Genomic DNA, 17,149 nt, shown 5'->3' on the forward strand with positions numbered 1-17,149 from the left:
GAAGACAAACTAATAAATAAATACAATTGCTGAGGCATTTCATGAATGGAATACCGATGTATATACAAGATACACAATCGTTGGTGGAGAACTGATAATATATTGAGTGTGTGATTTTACCTTTGTTGTAGGCGCAGAACCATTTGTTCCGCTGTACAAAAACCCTAGAGGATGGCTCTAAGCTGCATACGGTTGGCTGCGAAATAATTAATAGGTCAGGACTTAGGTATTATATGTACATATACATAAATATATATAAATAGGCAAGAGTATCTGTAGCAGAAGCTAATACTACTTATAAAGGGTTTTCGAATGAGGTTGATATGATTTCTTCAAAAGAAAACCCAACTAAGTATTAACAAAATTCAAATGTTTTTTATTTAATGTGAATATAACATTATTCCAATGGCTTCCACGACTTCTTTTGCAGTAACGAATTAGATAAACTCAATTATCGAGTACTTTTTCTTTAAATGAAGTCCTATGTTATGAATAGCACGTTCAATATTTCTTCCAAAGCTTGAAGAGAGTTTGGTGTATTGCTAAAGAACAGTGACTTCAAGTAAGCCCATAAAATTAGTGTAATGGTGTTAAACCATAACTTCTTGGAAGCTATTCAATGTCACAATTTCTTGAAATACTCGAATCGCCAAACTTTTCTCGCAATAATTCGGTTGTTGCCGTGCTGTGTGGCACGTAGCCGACGTCTTGGTGAAACCTGATTTTGTCAAGATCAATTTCTTCCTAATTATCATCTCTAGTTCCGAAGTCTTCAGACGTAATTTGAGAATAAAGTTGGGTTGTATTATTTTTGGTATTGTGTATTTTTTTCGGTTCTTCAAGCGGCTTTTCCTCGGTTCCTTAAGTCTAAATATAATTCTGTTTGTATCGTTGGTGGTAAAATCCATAATGTGCCCGTTCCTAAATCCTCAGACTTTTCCGGTGAACTTAGTAGCCTTGAATTAAGATCGGTTCTTTATCAGTGGCAGGCCCCAGAGTATTATGTTTGATAAGCTCATCAGTCAAAGAGTTTGTATGAGCATTACTTGGAATGATATTGACACAGTCGATATGTAAAAGTTCTCAATGCTATTCCGAATCCATATTCTGTGGTGCTCCTGATATTAGGACCAAATCCTTCAATAATTATGTTTAACGGCTTTGGAATTCATTATTATGCACACAAAACGGAATATCCTTGACCTTTTTAACTATTTGCTGTGTTTTTATTGATTATCGTGAATACATCTAACAAATTTATTACCACCGATTCAAACAGGGTTAATTATAGAGCTACTATTATATAATTGTGATAACAATTGTGTTTTCATTTCCCTATAAAGAGCTACCACAAAACAACAATAGCAACAACAATAGAGTGAAAAATTTGTTTAAATAAAACTTAAAGTTTACGGATCATTTTGACATTTATGCGATGAAAGACAACATATTTGGAAGAGATCGTGCAGCCATAGAGGTTATTACAGAAAGAAAAATTCTATTTTTTGGCAATAAAAATAAAGTAGGAAGCAAATGCTCTTGAAGCGAGTTGAAAATAACAAAGGAGAACAAATTAAATTATGTTCCCTGGTTCCTACAGATGCAATCTAGGGAGTATGAAACTCCTTAGTGCTGGGCGAGTCGTAGAAAGCTAAAAACAAAGTTACCACAGCAAGCAGACTTTATGAAGATACCTCTTAGATTTTTGTTGACTTGGCTTGAGAAGGAACTCGGACAGGCACTTGACAAAATCCATACCAGTTTTAAGCTAATATAGAGTCTGGAGAGTCTGGCGTAGGCACCGCGAACGCGGTTATAGCCGCCGACTATTTTTCCTTTTCGCTGCTTGGTGGTAATGAGAAGATTCCAAGTGTAGCCAGGTCCTTCTTCACCTGGTCTTTCCAAAGGAGTAGAAGTCTTCCTCTTCCTCGGTTTCTCCCGGCGGCTATTCCGTCGAAATCTTTCAGAGCTGGAGTGTTTTCATCCTGTTTCTTGATTCGCTAAACTATGTATATCCATCTATATATCTCATACAGCTCGTTCCATCGACTGCGGTATTCGCCAATGTGCAAAGAACCTTACATCTTCCGCAGATCCTTTCTCTCGAAAGCTCGTAAAATCGTCTCATAAGATGTTGGCATAGTCCCTTACCCATATAGCAGGACGTGTTGAGTACACTTTCTGAATGACTTGTAGAGTTTAATCTTTTTTCGTCGATAGAGGCCTTTTACTCAGTCCGAAGTAGCACATGTTCGAAAGCGTTATTCTGCGTTGGAATTCGATGCTAACGTTATTGTTGGTTTAATGCTGGTTCCGAAATAGATGAAATCACCTACGACTTCGAAGATGTGACTATCAACAGTGACGTGGGAGTCAAGTCGCGAGTGTGACGACCGTTTGTTTGATGACAAGAGATATTTCATTTTGCCTTCGTTCACTACCAGACCCATTTGCTTCGCTTTCTTATCCAGTCTGGAGAAAGCAGAACTAACGGCGCGGTTGTTGAGGCCAATGATATCAATATCATCGGCGTATGCGAGCAGTTGTACACTCTTATAGAAGATTTATTTTTTCCAACAGTAGATTGAAGAAGTCATACGATAGGGAGTCGCCTTGCCTGACACCTTGTTCTCGTTTCTGACGGAGCTTTTTGTATTCAACGTCAGTTTACACAGCCGTATTTGTTTTGCGGGTATAAGAAATTCAGACATCGCGCAGCTGTTGCTTTGAAATCGACGAAGAAGTGGTGTGTGTCGATTCACGGGTCCATCGGCCCCGCCGCTTTGTCCTTTTTCAGACGGGTAATTGCTATTCAAACTTCTTCACGTTCGGGGAATGGAACGTCTACTCCATCGTCATTGATTGGAGAATCGGGTTCACCATCTTTTGGTGTTATGTGTTCACTGCCATTTTGTAGGCTGGAGAAGTGTTCCCTCCATAATTTCAATATGCTCTGGGCATCAGTCACTAGATCGCCTCTGGTGGTTAACAACTGGATTATTTGAATGAAGTTATCGCCCAGAAGTGGCCCTGGCACCTGATTTTTACCTGCCTCTATTTAAGTGGAACGATTTTTGAAACGACTGAAAGCGAAAATTATGCAATTACCTTCCAAAGGGCAACAAGTTATCGAACAAAACGCTGTATATTTGACCTAAATCGAAGCTTTCTAACTATGCCCAAGTATGTACACATCATTATATGTATGGACATATTTACGAAACCATTAAACACACAAGATTCGTGCGCATTTATTTCGACGCCCAGTCGCCTGTTTGTTAGTGCTTCGTCTTAGCGCAATTGATCTGGTCATTTGACGTTTAATAAATTCTCAGTGCAAATACAATATTAATGAGTGCGGATACGTATGTTAGAGTGCCTATAATTTTCTTTCGCCTTCTTCCGACTTGCGTCCAACTATTTAATGTCTGGCTGGTGGGTAATTTTCGTTTATCTTTTCGCAGTGTTATTGTAATTGTAGTTTTATTTTGACTAGAAGATATTGTGCTGATACAGTTACTTAAATAAAAATTCCTTGTCGTTATTTTGATATAGTCAGATGCCAACTAGAGTTTGTCCTCAATATAAAGATGGCCTGTCTATTGGGGGGAGTGGTTGGTTTAGCCTTGGAATATAGATAATATTAATGACAAGGGAGACCGCAAATGTTGCTTACGTAGATGTTAGTACATATATGTATATGTACATATATAATATACTATATATATATATATATTGATATATGATATATATATATCATATATTATATGTATCTGAATATCTGCGCATACTCCCATACATATATACTAATCCAGCAGCTTGGTTTGGTATAAAAAAATATGTTTAGTCACATTAGTTCGCTTGGTTGGTGACAATGGCGCTTGTTGGTTTATAAAAAAAGGACATACACACATACATACATTCTACTCCATATACATAAGTGTCTCACTCACATCTCACTGCTTTTGTGTGCGGTTCCATTGGTATTTATATTTACTCTTATATGTATTACATACATACATGCATACACATATGGTACAGTGGCATGGCATTGCCGGCATTTGCGTTCGCTGAAGTGGGCTGTAATTGCAATAAATCCTTATCAGATTTGGGATTTATTTAATCCTCTTGAAATTTTTTCCCATTTGTAGTAGTAATTCTTTTATGGCTTTGTTTGTGTGCATTTGTTTTGGTGTGACACGTGTTAGCTGTGTATGTGTGTGGCTTAAGCATTGCATTTAAAGCATTGGAAAAGGACGTTTATTGTTGATCTACTTAACAATAAAATTAAATATTTATTTAACAAGTAATTTTTTGGGGCATTATATGGCTCGAATATTTAAAAAAATTAGCTATCAGAATCAATTATGAAGCACTTCACCAAGGATCTGTTGTAAGTTTGCAGAGACTGTCTGATGAGCTAGTACTAAAGGGTGATGCATTTCGAGGTTCTCACCTTTTTAATGAAAAGACAAAAAAATTTAAATTTAATGGGGAATGTTATTATCATTTGAACGAACATTCTTTGGCATTTATTTTTTGAAGATTTTCTCCTTCAAATGTTGGCCGCGGCTCCGTGTCAGATGGTCCATCCTTTGAGTCCAATTTTCGATGCCTCGTTCGAGCATTTCGACTGGTAACTGGCGAATGACACGCGTGATGATTTGTTTCAAGGCTTGAATCGAAGCGGGATTGTCCGCATAAACTTTAGACTTTACATACTCCCACAGGAAGAAGTCTAATGGTGTGACATTACTCGATAATGGTGGACAACCGACCGGCACAAATCGTGAAATTATCTGATCACCGAAGTGTTCTCTCAATAAATCCATTGATAGATGCATGTGTGAGAAGTAGCGACATTTTGTTGAAACCTAATGTCGCCGAGATCACGAGCTTCAATTTTAGGCATCAACGATAACGATCGCCGGCACTATTTTTGAAGAAATATGGACCGATGATTCCACCAGACCACAAACCATACTAAACAGTTTTTTTTCTGGGCAAGAACAAGAACAAGCGTTAAGTTTGGCTCTATTGAATCTATAATATCAATCACAGAAGCCTTTCTTACAGCAAAAGGATATGCTTAAAGACTCCTTTAGCTTGGTTTTGACATTTGTGTACTATAATACTCAAATAATCCTGCGATAAATGACCAGCTTTTGTGGGAGAAAAAGACGTGCGCAAAATTTCAGAACCTCAACCCTGAAGGGCTAGTTCGCGTATATACAGACGGACATGCTGATCATTTTATGCATACTTTATAGCATTTCTGATTTCTCTTTCTGGATTTCGCGGCAAACATAATATATCCTGTTCGGGTTATTTGTAACACCCAAAAGGAAACGTCGGAGAGCCTACAGTATAAATCAATGATTAGAGTAATTAGCTGAGTCCATTTAGCCATGTCTGTCTGTATATGAGCTAACCTATCGGCTTGCTTCGTAAAATTTTTGAAGAAAAAGCGAAGGAAGATGGACCTTATCAGTTGTAAGACAGACCTCCATTTATTAGATCTTTAGACGAATTACTATCAATTAACAAGTTCGGGTGTAACATTCTCTTGCAACATGCCAAGATCAAAGTCGGGGAAATTATTTGAAGTCCTGAATAACGTTTGTTATATTACTTATATGGGGGTATAAGGCAAGTTTTCACCCGCTCCTATCCACTTTAGGCTCAAATATACGTAAACTGTTATTAAATAGCAAAATACGATACGATTTTTGGCTGATGAGCATACATATGTGTGATGTATTAAGTCAACTGCAATTTCGAAAATCCCCATTTACATATAGGAGGAAGTATTGGCCCGATTCAATCAATTCTGGAAACAAGGGTATATTATTATTAAAGAAATATTTTCTCGAAATTTCAATAACATATCTCGCATATACACCGATGTTTTCGGCAAAAATTTACTCATACGTTCATATTCAGAATATAAGGTCTTGAACTTCCGATTTTGACAATTTGTAGACTCTAGCTGGCGTTATTTGTGCACGGTTTGATGGGTTATTGCTTTCTGTACTGGAAGTGGGCGTCGTTTTAGTCCGATTGCGCCCATCAAGGAGCTCGTTTGCACTTTTTTGCCAAGGAACAGGAATATCAACTTTTATTATAATATCAAAACTTTTACTGAAGTTATCGTTTAAACGGACTAATGAACAGACAGGTGACCCGAAATTCAACTCTCGTCACACTGATCAATTATTGTAAATAATATAATTTCATATCTATTTCGATTAGTTTTAGTTTAACAAACAACCGTGGTAAGAAAACCAGAAGAAATCACATTCTGGAAAACTTGACAGAGATTGTTCGATATATCAGTGAAAAAACAATTTTCGTGTCTGTATATTTAATGAGCGATATACAAGTATAATGGAAGATTCGACACCTGACTAAAAGAGACACATGCTCTGCATGGATATTGACTCTAACTCTGCATGTCGCTTGCATACTAATTATTTTGATTTCTAAGTTAAATGCATGCTTTAATGTATTTAATACCGTTAAAGTAGAAAATAAAATTCTTTCCGATAAACTTATTTGTTCCAACATGAGGATGTAGATCAGATGGTAGAGTGCTCGCTTAGCATGTGAGAGGTACGGGTATCGATACTCCGCATCTCCAGTTGAATGATTTTTTAGCTTTTGAGAATTACTTGCCAGAAGAAAGTCGATTTCATGGCATACACCCTCATGTAATTTTTAATATTGACTAAGGAAGATGGAAGAATATGAAATGACCCTCATCGCCAGTGGGCCCCAAAGAGTGATTGGTGTACATCGCACAATGTACTGTAGCGTAATCGCACAAGCCTGGTGACTCTTGATCGGTGATCCACCAAATGAACACTTCTGCTCACCAGTATCTGCCACGAAAAAGTATCGAAAACCATTTATGTGCATTTAAAATCGTCCGTGCGGAACCATTGAACCCATTGAATCAGTGTTCAGACCTATTGCCCGAAATATTATCAAACCATATATTGTATATACATATATGTACATATCGTCACCTGAAATGCAAAATAACGTATCATCGAAAAATTCGAAATTGAATGTCTTATTGATTACGCTTCACTACTTCAAATTACATACATAATATTACATATGTTCAACATTTTCTGGTTCTCCGATTAAATATAAACTAGTTTCAACCAATATTAAAATTTTGTTTCACTCATGTTCCATTTTATTTCGTGTCATTGTAAATTTCCGAAAATGTTGTTACGTTATTTTGCATTTCAGGTGACGATTTGTAGATATAAGTATGTAAGGAATGAATTTTTTCGAAGAAGAAAAATGTTGCACACTATTAAAATAAGATAAAAAGTATAAGTATTATATATAATTATTATAATTTATTTCTAATGTTGATGTTTCGATTTCGGAGATTATTTCGAAAAATGGAGAAATGTTTTTTTGTTACGATGAAATTTCTCAAACAAAAGTTGGCTTGCAACAAAACATTTCAGTCAGCTTAAAATTCGAACCGTACCAAACATCAGATGCTTTCTTTCATCTATAAAAAATGTCAGCTTGATTCCATGAACATACATATATAGGTCATAGAGAAGGTACAATCTTCTACAAGAGTGTACAACTGCTGGCGTATGCCGATGCTTTCGATATCATTGGCCATAACAATCGCGCTGTTAGTTCTGCTTTCTCCAGGTTAGACATAGAAGCGAAGCAAACGGGTCTGGTAGTGAACTAGGGCAAGACGAAATATTTCCTGTCATCAAACAAACAGTTGTCACATTCGTGTCTTGCCTTCCACCCACTGTTGACCTGCCGACGACGGCCTTACCTCACAGTGCTTTCATAGATCAATAAATGCATTTAGCACGTATATTTTGATTCCAATTGGTTCAGGGGGATAGGGACACCTTAGTCGCCTTGGACGGGTACGAGGCCGATTTAAAACCTCTGCCGTACTTTGGGTCCGGCACCCGGCCGCAATACGACTCCACATTGGATTGAATTTTTCAACCCTTCCTGCCTTTAGGTTTCAACCACGAATCTCCACAAAGGGCCAAACCCATTGAGCAGATTGGAGTAAACTCCAAGGGCTAACTGCTCCCCGTGGTACAAACTTAAAGTTTCTGCTAAGACCTTGTAGCTTTTGCTACCACCAGTTGAGCCCCCAAAACTCAATGACTGGTGACATTTGTCGCTTAAACAACAAATGTCTTTATACTAGGAATAAATATAAAGCCTATAATAATCTTTTCAAGCTGAGTATTATAGATAGACATAGTGCATATGGATTTTAGTTGCCTCTTACGACGGACATGCTACTTCGGACTAAGTAAGCAATTGAGAAGTAAAGTCCTCTCAAGATGAACAAAACCCAAATTCTACAGTCGATGGAATGATGAACTTTACGAGGAATATGACTACATTGACATAGTTCAGCGAATTAAGAGACCGCGGCTACGCTGGCTAGTTCATGTCGTCCAAATTAACGAAAAAACTCCAGCTCTCAGTATTTGACGCAGTACCCACCGGTAGAAGCAGCGGAAGAGGAAGACCTCCACTTCGTGGGAAAGACCATATGGAGAGGACTTGGCAGAAGAATGCGCTGTTGTAAACTCAGCTATAACCGCATAAGCAGTATCTACACCAATAAAGAAGAAGAAGATCTAAACAGATATGTTTGCGTTTGAGTGCCTTTTCAAGGGTCGAAAAACATTGAGTTGTGTGAGAGCTTGTATTTTTGTGGTGAAAAGTGATTTGTCTTCAGCGGTTAGTTTTCATGATTTCTTAGAAAGACAACAAACAAATGGTTATGTACTACTCTGAATTTGTTGGATTTGGCTCAACTGGAAACATTCATCGACTGCATGCTCTTTACTATCGGGCTTATACTCGTAAATCCATGAGTCATCAGCTGTCGCGATGTCGTAGACGTGTTTCGAAGCACCGCTATCGTAATTTGTTAACATTTCGCTCGGTCAATCGACACAAATTGATAAACTCTGTGGGATCCAATGGGAACAAATTATTTTTACACTCAGATATGTAATAATGCAATATTGAACCCAATAATGACAATATAGAATATAGCTGCCATACAAACTAAACCATCGGTCTCAAGTTCTGGTATGGAATTTTTAGTATTTGTGAAGGGTATTATAGCTTCTGTGCAATCGAAGTTAACATATTTTCTAGTCATTGATTTGAAAAGTTACACAAGTCTTGAAGCTGAAGTTGGAGAGAAAAAATTTCTTCAACAATTTATGAGCCTATGGGCTTCTCATGACCCATAAATAGGGTCAACTATTTAGTCACACTTCTAATAAAATAGAAGGTCCACAATTATAATTTTAAAAGTAAGTATTGCTTTTTGGTATATAGCCAGCCATTGTGAGCTGTTCAAGTACAGCTTTGCGACCGTTATATTAAGTATTTGTATTGAAAATCACACGTCGTCTGCATTTTAATTACAAAAGTAACAAAAACCAATCGAAATGATGCATTTGCGGGTCGAATTAAGTAAAGTTATGCGCTGGTAATGACCAATTTGAAATAACGGTAACAGTGGTATAACAACATGGGGATGTAGCTCAGATGGTAGAGCGCTCGCTTAGCATGTGAGAGGTACGGGGATCGATGCCCCGCATCTCCAAAATTTACAAGTTTTTTGTTGTTTTGCTGATTTCCCCAACATTTACAGCGCCACGAGATTTCCAAATTGAATCCAATACTATTTAACCGGGCTAATATGCACTCGATTGGTGGGTGGCAGGGGGTGTGTTATGCACAAATATTGAAGCGCCAAAAGTGCAAAAATAAAGCCAACGATGCCTGTATTTATTTTCGGAAATTCATAATTTAACAAAAACAGCAACAAACAGCCGCTGCCATATCTGTAAGCTGCTAATTTGAAGTGGCGGCAAATACAAATGCAATGCCGAAACTAAAATATTTGCGCTAGCAAAATATGGGAGCACACACTCACACTCATATGAGTTTATGTGCGCGTGTGTGTGGTCGAACGAGTGCATATACATATATGTATGTATATACACAAATCAAGTGCAATTCACGCACCAACTAATCAAGCAAACATTGCCATTGAACAAACTCGGTGCGCTCAGCTGGTTAATAATCAAATGTTCCAATGAACACGCACTCACAAACACACCCATACACATGCAAGTACTATTGCATGCGCAAATTTAATATTTTTGTAAGCTTAAGCCCAACTCATGTGCGTGTGTGTGTGTGCTTCAGTTGGCTGCCTGCAATAGTTAGTGGCGTTTTCGTAATTAGTTTTATTACAAAATATTACCGAAAAAATATTTGCCTCGAAATATTTATGAAATATTCAAATTAATTAGTTGACTTTGAAGTTGGTTTGGACCGAACATAAAATAGCCTTTCTATGGATTGTACGTGTGTGTGTGTTTGTGTGTGTTTGGGTATTAGTAATACGTTCGCTTAATACCTTTAATGCCAACTAGGCAACCAAATACTAAATTTAACTGTAACCAAAAGTCAGTAATAACTAAAATTATTATAGAAATACGTAGAAAGGATATGAGGGGCAGGTTTGAGTTCAAAATCGCTTATTTAAATTAATTATTTCGTTTTTATCTATCTGCACAGGTGACAGGGAGCTTTCCAAAGTAAAGAGGACTTAAAAAAACAACAGAACAAGTGATTTTTGTTGCAAAATCAATTTATTTTATTCAAAATAGTCTCTTTCTGCTTCAATACAGCTTTTTGCACGGTCCAAAAGCATGTCGAACGAGTGTTTTAGCTCGTTGGCCGGTATGACCGCCAGTGTGCCGGTGCAAGCCTTTTAAATGGCCTCTACGTCTGCATAACGCTTTCCTTTCATGGGCAAATGCATTTTTCCGAAAAGGAAGAAGACGCACGGTGCCATACCAGGTGAATACGGAGAGCGGTTAATGGTTAAAATGTGATTTTTGGTCAAATCATCGTCCTTCAAATGTTGCATTCTGAGTAACTTTTGGTCGTCAGTCAATTTGTGCGGAACAAACCGTGCACACACCTTTCGTAAGCCCAAGTGTTTGGTCAAAATGCGATAAATCGATGTTTTGGAGATGTTCAATTCCATTTCCATAAATTTGAATGATGATTTCGGCTGATTTTTGATGAATTCACGCACAGTTTCGATGGAATTTCCGGTGATCACGGATTTTGATTGGTCCACATGTTGATCGTCATTTACATATGTCCTCACGATCACTTTGAAAACATTGAAACCACTCGTACACTCTGCTACGGGATAGGCAATCATCGCAATAAACTTGTTTCATCAATTGAAACGTTTCGGTAAAAGTTTTACCAATTTTGAAACAAAATTTAATGTTGGCTCTTTGTTCGAAGCTAATTTTCGCACCGATAACACAAACATACTGACACTTAAAACGCAATAACTTTACTTCCAATCAATGAAATGTCATGAAATTCTCACTGAACAATCAATAAAGATAGCAAATTCTAACGCACCAGTCGACATATAGAGTTCCACCACCAGGAAGCACTAGACTCAAAAAGTCCTGTTTACTTTGGGACGTCCCTTGTAATATAAAGGGTTGATAAAGAGCTTTACGGGATTTCCTCTGATTCAAGCCTAAGTGATTAAGTTCATCGAAAGGGATCGCTTCACTTGAAATTGTCGATCAAGTGACTGAAATCAATTAGAAAACAAGTAAGGAAGGGCTAAGTTCGGGTGTCACCGAACATTTTATACTCTCGCATTATAAAGTGATAATCGAGATTTCATTATCAGTCATTTACATATTTTTCAAATACCGTATTTTTGTAAAGTTTTATTCCGCTATCATCATTGGTTCCTAATGTAGTATATATTATACAGAGAAGGCATCAGATGGACTTCAAAATAGCGTTATATTGGAAAAAGGCGTGGTTGTGAACCGATTTCACCCATATTTAGTACTGTTATCAGGGTGTTAAGAAAATATTATATACCGAATTTCATTGAAATCGGTCGAGTAGTTCCTGAGATATGGTTTTTGGTCCATAAGTGGGCGACGCCACACCCATTTTCAATTTAAAAAAAGCCTGAGTGCAGCTTCCTTCTGCCATTTCTCCCGTAAAATTTAGTGTTTCTGACGTTTTTTGTTAGTCCGTTAACGCACTTTTAGTGATTTTCAACATAACCTTTGTATGAGAAGTGGGCGTCGTTATTATCCGATTTCTTCCATTTTTGAACTGTATATGGAAATACCTGAAGGAAACGACTCCGTAGAATTTGGTTGACATAGCTATAGTAGTTTCCGAGATATGTCCAAAAAACTTAGTAGGGGGCGGGGCCACGCCCACTTTTCCAAAAGCATTACGTCCAAATATGCTTCTCCCTAATGCGACCTTTGTGTCAAATTTCACTTTAATATCTTTATTTATGGCTTAGTTATGACACTTTATAGGTTTTCGGTTTCCGCCATTTTGTGGGCGTGGCAGTTGGCCGATTTTGCCCATCTTCGAACTCAAGTTACAGCTTGTACGGATGGATGGACGGACAGACGTACGGACGGACAGACCGACATCCGGATTTCAACTCTACTCGTTACCCTGATCACTTTGGTATACATAACCCTATATCTGACTCATTTAGTTTTAGGACTTACAAACAACCGTTATGTGAACAAAACTATAATACTCTCCTTAGCAACTTTGTTGCAAGAGTATAAAAAAGAGTGTGTTTCACGCGCTTCGCCCAACATAATCGGCCTACTGAACGTACTGTTCGCAAACCATCTTGAGACCCAGCATTCATTTCGGTTAATATTCGACCGAATAGACCACGTCCCGCACGCAGTGAAGAAAATATAGCAGCCGTAGTTGAGAGTGTACACGAGGCCAGTGGAGATTCGATTCGGTGCCGTTCACAGCAACTTGCACTGACGTATGGAACGACTTGGCGCATTTTACCCCGAGATCTTAACTTGAAAGCGTACAAAATGCTTCTTGTGCAAGAAGTGAAGCCACTCGATTGATAAGCGACATCGCTTCCTTCTATGGACTCTAGTTACAAGAAGATCGACTTTGTTAAGCAAAATTTTGTTTGGTGATGAGGCCCATTTCTGGCTTCATAGGTATGTAAGCAACTAAAATTGTCGCATTTGGGACGAAGAGCAACCTGGAGAGATTCAAAAGCTGTATTTCATTCAGGAAAAAGAACGGTTTGCTGTGGTTTGTGGCCTGTGGAATCATGGGTTCATATTTCTTCAGAAATGATGCCGGTGAGAACGTAACCTATACCCGACTATTTGATGGCTAAAATTGAAGTTCTAAATCCCGGCGACATCTGATTTCAACAAGACGGCGCCAGTTCCCACACATCGCATCAATCAATGGATTTATTGAGGGAACACTTCGGTGAGCAGATAATTTCTCGTTTTTGGCCGGTCCATTGGCCACGAAGGACAAATCATGGCAAAGAGTTGAAGGAGATAATCTTTAAAAAATTAACGTCAAAGAATTTTCTTTTGAATGACAATCAACTTTCAACAACAACAACAATCTTATGTTTTTTTTAAGTAGGGAACCTAGAAATGCCAGTGTTTCTGGTAGAAAGGAAACGGAGCGAGACAACTGCTTTAAGCCCGTTTTTCTTAGAATGGTGTTTTTCAAATCGGTTTCCACTCTGAAAGGAAGAGTGTTGAAGATATTTAGTTCCAAGTTGGTGAGAGCATTTTTAACGTCATTTCTGATTTGAAATCTTCCTATTTTTTTCTACGAAAAACTGTCGAAAAAAAGCCAAATTCGAAACTTTTTGTTCAAACCGCCGCAATCGTCGTGTCAAATTTCAAAAAACAAAAAAAAAAAAAGAACTGTCCAACCGCGATAGCAACTTTCCTACACAAAAAAAATATTTAATATTGTTGAAAATTATTTTGTATTCTTCTTGAACGTATTTATTAAAAAAAAAGGCGGACCGATTAGTTAATTTCAACATTTAAAAAAATCGCGAAAAATCAATGATTTTTCGGAGGGTTACACCGAGACTAAGGAAATTATTTGTTGCTAGTAAAATCTTGACATACATTTTGAATGCTGCAATAGTTCGAAATTCTAACCAATCAGAAATTACGTTTTTAACTGCTTTATAAATCGGTCTATAAACTCCTGGCCAAGTTTTTCGGCTGATATTGGAATGAAAATTTACCATGTTACGTTGTCTAATAATTCCTTGATTTTTTTTCGAAAAATTCACTAGTAATGCAACTAAATTTTGAATGTGAACAGTTACTCTCTCTATCTCAAACAATTTTGTTTTTGCTTGCATGAATAAATTAAAGAGTTATTATAGAGTTGAAGTAGTCTATTTTGCCAGGTATTCATAATTAGGTTAATACACTTCTTACACGCAGTTAATTGTATGGAAACACACACTCATATAGATATCTATATAGTACAATATTTATATATCTAAGAATATACGTACATATAATAGAGTATATAAAACAATTGTGTGCTTGCCACTCTAAATTTTTCTTCGTTTTTCATCTAACTTTATTAATTTGCTTGCTGTTGTCTGGCAACAACACTCCGGGATCATAATAGACGTTTAACAATGTGTGTTATGTCCAACAAAGAATGCTTCACTGCTTCTGTTTGCCTAAGTGCGTCTGGTCCGTGCGATTTACAAGCCAACCAGATGCAGTAGTTGCCTCAACAATTGTTTTTGTTGCTGCTGCTGCTGCTTTAGCTTCTGCAATGTACTCGTAATGCCAGTTTTCATGTTGTTTACTTGCTTGGAAATTAATTAATTTACCTGCAATGTGTTCCACACGCCACACACACACATGCACGCATGCGCAAACTCACACACACACACACACACATGGGCGCATACTCGTACATAAATATTTGTCTCACATTTTGCTCTCAACTGCTTCCCTCGTAGGTTTCTTCGCCCGCCGCTGGCTGTCCTAGTGTTTATGGACATTAATGAGTGGTCTGCAGGTTTTTCGCCTGAAATGAATGGCTGAAATGGACGAATGGTGTTGGCAGCAATGTGGTCACTGCTACCTAATGACATGAGGCATATGTTTTTGTATGCTCATAAACCGCAACAACCCATGACTACATGAGTACGAGTACGTTTATTCTCCCTGCTTGTGTTGTTGTTGTTATTGTATGCATTCACTACGTGTAGTTTAATTGCGTACTTTTGTAGTGTGTTTGGCTTGTGTATGCGGCATGGAGGGGTGAGCCGGTGTTGAGTAGTGCGGGAAAAATGTTTGACGAACCGAGCCGGTGAGTCGGGTTTATTAGTCAATTGTTAAGTTGTTGGCTTTTTAGTATGCTAAACGCTTTCATTAAGTGTGAGCTAGTTAAATATAACTGCCGCGTTATTCAACTTTAACGCGAAACAAGGAATTGTAATTTTATGTTAGCCTTATAAATTAACGGAGCCTTTTATTTTTTATTATATGCGAAATATTTTGAAACGTCTGCCTCATATGTCTTCCCTATAAAATAGACTCATTGAGGTTAAAAGCTTCACACACACACACACACACACACAAAAAGAGAGCTGTGTGTGGAGCAAGAGCGCTATTTGAATTCGGTGCGACGCGATCATCGTGTGAAAGATTGCTTGCAATCCTCGACGTAGATATGAGTGTTGACTTCTATGTTTCTAGATTTGAGAATAAAAACAATTACTAATCATCGTAAATCGCTTTATTTTATTTCCAAAAAATCTCCATTAAAATCTAAACACTTTTGCATACGTTTGAACCAATCGAAGCAATATTGCCGGTTTTATTGCGGTATCTCCAAAACATGGAGATTCATTGGAGATTCCAAGTGTAGCCAGATCCCTCACCACCTGGTCTTTCCAAGGTCTTCCTCTTACCCTGCTTTCTCCAACAGTAGATTGAAGAAGGGAGTCGCCTTGCCTGAAAGCTTGTTTCATATCGAACGGTTCGGAGAGATGCTTCTCAATCCTGATTTTGGTATTGCTCAATGTCAGTTAATTAATTTTGCGGAGGAGCATCAAAATGTACTTAAATTTGCTCTTACATTTCAAACATCCATCAACGTCTCTACGAGTTTCTGTCATATGGATGATTTTTCTAAATTCTTTGAAAGCGGGAAGATTTTTCGCAAAAGCAAAAGAACTGAGTACTTATTTTTAAGTTGGGTGTAAAACGGAAATCTTCCAATGTTCTGCAAATTAAACCGCATTAATTTGCCGGTTTATTCGTTACAATCTAAAAATTGAAAAAAAAAACGTTCCTTTTTCGCTAATCACAACGTATTCGAATTAATCACCTAAAAAAACCGGACCGCAGGCGGTCGTACTTAGGCTCATTGGTTTCCCGGATGGTAACCAATTTAAAATTTATACAGCAACTTAGTGGAATTGGTAAAAAACTGACTTTTTCAACCCCTGTGAAATATGTCTCGTTTCATAAGGCTGGGCTTTGGTATAAATAATGTTCCATCGTATTATCATTCACTTCTATTGCTCTGTATTCCGCCAACTACACTTTTCCCTTATTCTGAAGGTGGGACCTAGAGAGTAGATGCTATGTGATGACCCCTACAATGTTATTATAACCTAACACAGTTGGTCTTAGTACTGGCGCTATGGATAGCGTTAATTGCCGTTTGGCTATCTACTAAAATGTTTATGGACTTGCTTGTTATAGGAGATGCCCACTTGGCACTTTTTGTTATGACCAACATTTCGTCATGAAAGACTGAATTGTAGTCATTTAATTTGAAACTGCCTTCTTTGTATGGATCACTACAAAAGTTCGCTCCTGTTCCTATTTCACCTTTTCATCGGTAGATTTCGCCGTTGGAACTGTTCAGCACCGAACTATTGTTCAATTCTTATCTATTGGGAAATGAAAACGTTGTCTTTACTTTGAAAAAAGCTGGGTCTGCTATACCGATGGATAGCTTTTGAATTGAACTTCATTTTTAACAAGTAAAGAAGGGCTAAGTTCACGTGTCACCGAACATTTTATACTCTCGCATGATAAAGTGATAATCGAGATTTCATTATCCGTCATTTACATATTTTTCAAATACCGTATTTGTGTAAAGTTTTATTCCGCTATCATCATTGGATCCTAATGTACTATATATTATACAGAGAAGGCATCAGATGGAATTC

At 37.6% G+C, this 17,149-nt stretch overlaps 1 non-coding gene across 1 annotated transcript; it reads left to right on the forward strand.

Moving 5' to 3' along the window:
• Positions 1-9,570: 9,570 nt before the first annotated feature.
• Positions 9,571-9,643, forward strand: Trnaa-agc. The gene has a single exon. It is a non-coding gene; the product is annotated as a tRNA-Ala (tRNA).
• Positions 9,644-17,149: the final 7,506 nt, after the last annotated feature.

This window comes from Bactrocera tryoni, chromosome 1 (assembly GCF_016617805.1).
Source record: "Bactrocera tryoni isolate S06 chromosome 1, CSIRO_BtryS06_freeze2, whole genome shotgun sequence".
Taxonomy (NCBI): domain Eukaryota; kingdom Metazoa; phylum Arthropoda; class Insecta; order Diptera; family Tephritidae; genus Bactrocera; species Bactrocera tryoni.